Raw genomic sequence first — 3,446 nt, 5'->3', positions numbered from 1 at the left:
AACAAACAACAAGTAACAACAACAACAATAACAACAACAACTCAAACACAAGAGAAAAGAGTCTGCTGAATTTTTTAGCCAAAAATAGTTGAATCTAAATCCTGAGTTTCAGTTTCAAGGTTTTGTTCAGTTAAAAACTCAGTTTTGTGTTTGTGTTGAGGTGTTGTTGTTTTGTGTTGTGTGTGTAGGCTGTGGTGTGTTTGTGTTTGCGTGTGTAGGTGTGTATGTGGCAGATGAAAATTTGTGTGTGTGTGATTTTCACTGTTGTGACCTGCTCAGAAAACAAGAAGTGGAAATTAAGAAACTCTGTGTGTCTGATGATGATGATGATGAAGGTCTCTCCTTTATAAATTGTGTCTCCAGGATGAGGGCTGCTGATTGGCTGTTGGTTCTGCGGGTTCCTCCACTCGTCTCTCTTGCCGTCCATTCCGGCACATCTGCAGCGCCAAACCCGAGACCTTCCTCTTGGAGCCGCGCTGCATCTACCGCAAGCCCCGACTCCGACCCCGAGGGCCCGACCCCAAGAGCCCGAGCCGGTCCCTGAGTCCACCCCAAAAACCCCCCCCAGGAGTTTGGGTTTGGGGGGAGAGCTGTCCAAGGCCAACGGCCGCTTCGCCCTGTCGCTGTACAAACAGCTGGCGCTCAGCAAGACGCCGAGTCCAACCATCTTCCTGTCCCCATCCAGGCGTCTCCCACAGCCTTCGCATTTACCAAACTGGGAGCTTGCAACCAGACGCTGCAGCAGATCATGAAGGTGAGGACCAGAACCACTGAGACCAGAGACCACCCACACGACTGAGACCACAAAACATGAACTCTCACTGAGTCTGATTAGGGTTTCATCTGAATCATCTGTTTCCAGCTCGTAGCAGCTGTAACCTTCACCTATGCCTCCACCTGTGTCTCACTGTTCTCTGTCTCTACAGGTGTTTGAAGTTCGACAGGCATCAAAAGAGAGAAGACCTCAGACCAGGTCCACTTCTCTTTTGCCAACTCAACTGTCGTCCTACAGAAGAAGGACGAGACCACGGAGCTGGTCTCTGCCAACCGCCTGTTTTGGGACAATCCCTGGTTTCAACGAGACCTACCAGAACATCAGTGGAGACGGTTCTACGGGGCCAAGCTGCTGCCGCTCAACTTCAAGGTAACGTCTTGTCCAGCTCGCCTCGTCAGGTTCTCAGTTTCTCTTGCTGACCTGGATTCTGTCCCACAGGGAGAACCAGAGAAGGCCCGCACCACATCAACAACTGGATTTCCAACAAGACTGAGGAACCGGATCCAGGACCACTGCCACGGGGACGCTGGACTCCACCCACCGTCCTGGTCCTTGGTCAACACCATCTACTTCAAGGTAGGAGAACTGAAGTCCACAAACCTTCTGAGATCCACACTGTGAGTTCAGGGTCTGATGGTTTGGTCTGCTGATCCAGTCACTTGGCATCAAGACAAAGTTCTGTGGGTCTCAGCTGTCCTCAGAAACCAGGGCTCAGGATTCAGGGAATTCAACAGAATGTAATAAAACGAAGGTCTTGGGCCACCCGACAGTTCAAAGCTGTAAAATTAATTACAATTATAAAAAGTAAGATGTTCTTCTCAGCTTTCCCTGTCGCCTCTCAGGGTCAGGTGAAGAACAGTTTCGACAAGACAACGTCTTTGTCTCAGACTTCCACGTCAAGCGAGAAGTGCGGCCCTGCCCCGTCAACATGATGACCAGGAGACGAGTTCAGGTACAGGACTCCCCCAAGACCAGGTGCAGATCCTGGGAGATTTGCCATTACAGCGGAGACGGACATCACATGTGCTGATCCTGCCGAGAAGAGGCACGCCTCGCAGTTCAGGTTAGGTCCTTGGTCTTTTCTTCCAGTCCAGCTTAATCTATGAGAAAAGTTTCCAGTTTCTTTAATGTTTATTTTCTCTCCTTCATGTTCTTTATTTTATCAAAACTTTACTTGTGTATGTTTTCTTCAACTGAGAAGATCTTATCTTTTATCTATCTGTTTGAGAGCTGAAGCTCATTAGTACCTGCTTTCAAAGACAAACTACTCAGATTTTCTGAATCTTCTGGTTGTGTAATATATATATATATATATATATATATATATTTCAAGTATCTGTACTTTTTATTATTTGTAAACTTCTGACTTTGACTCGTCTACACTTAAAGACAAATAAATGACGTTTCTATTTAAGAGTTTCCTGGTGAGCAGGTATGAAGAGCTGCTGTCCTGATACAGGAGGAAGAACCTTTGCTTAAATCAGTGGTTCTCAAAGTGGGGTCCAGGGACCCATGGGTCTGTGAGGAGGTCCCGGGGTCGCCCAGCAAAAATGGAATCATTTATTTTCACAATCAAGTAACACAGTTGACAGAATGTTTGTGAATGTTTTTTTTTCATGGATTTAAACACTTTCTGTAATAAAACATCTGAACTCTGATCAGGTGGGAGTCTGACGGTCTGATCGTGTTCAGGTTTAGGCGTGAGAGCTACTCCTGATCTAAATGGACAGTGGTCTCACTGATGAACAGAACCACAGACTGCAGGACCTGTGATGCTCGGGTGGTACACTTCATGGATTGTGCTGTGATTGTTGTCGTCTGTGTGTCGGTGGAGGCGAGTCTGGACCTGAACAAACTGAACAACTGGCTGAGTCAGAGAAGGAGACGAACCGCCTCCGTCCACGTCCCTCGGTTTCAGGGCGATGACAGTTTCAGTCTGAAGGAGAAGCTTCAGGCCATGGACTGACTGACCTGCTTCAGCCCAGACAAGGCCAGCCTGCCATGTGAGCTACTTTGAATCACATCCCACTTCAGTCCTTAACCTCAGTCCAGAATAACAGATCAAACAGTTCAAATTGTGGATTGAGTCAGTGCAGGGTGGAGTACAGGTAGAGCTCACAGGTTAGAGATCTCAGGTTAACTCAAGGTCTCTGTGAGTGTTTATCTTTAATCAGTGAAGTTTAATGATCTGAAACAGGTTTCCACAGGAAGTTTTGGATCAGCTGCATCACTTCCTGGTTTAACCTGCTCACTCACCTGTCTGTCTGTTTGTTTGTTTCAGGGATGTTTGCGAGGACGGCCAGTGATGGTCTCTTCTTCTCAGATGCCTACCATGAAAGGCCTTTCCTGAGGTAAGTAAAGACCAGGGTCCTGATAAACCTGTTTCCTGGTCCAGAGTCAGTTCAGACCGTAAGACCAGGGCCGATAAACCTGTTTGCCTGGCTTGTCAGATGTGAACGAGCAGAGGGGCAGCGAGGCAGGGCAGCAGCCACTGTCGGTCGTGCGATCGACGTCATCAACTTGAACCGGGAAGATGTTTTGTGGCTGACCGACCGTTCCTGCTGCTCATTCAGAGAATCCACCATCAACACGCTCTGTTCATTGGCCGAGTGTCCACCCCTTGCAGCCAATGAGGACTGAGCTGCTGCTTTGATAAAGAATCGAACATGTG

At 47.9% G+C, this 3,446-nt stretch overlaps 1 pseudogene; it reads left to right on the top strand.

Moving 5' to 3' along the window:
• The first annotated feature begins 364 nt into the window (after window positions 1-364).
• LOC111236206 lies at window positions 365-3,415 on the top strand (annotated as a pseudogene).
• Window positions 3,416-3,446: the final 31 nt, after the last annotated feature.

This window comes from Seriola dumerili, unplaced genomic scaffold, assembly GCF_002260705.1.
Source record: "Seriola dumerili isolate Sdu_G_001 unplaced genomic scaffold, Sdu_1.0 BDQW01000592.1, whole genome shotgun sequence".
Classification (NCBI taxonomy): Eukaryota; Metazoa; Chordata; class Actinopteri; order Carangiformes; family Carangidae; genus Seriola; species Seriola dumerili.
This window is presented reverse-complemented; position numbering and strand designations above follow the sequence as displayed.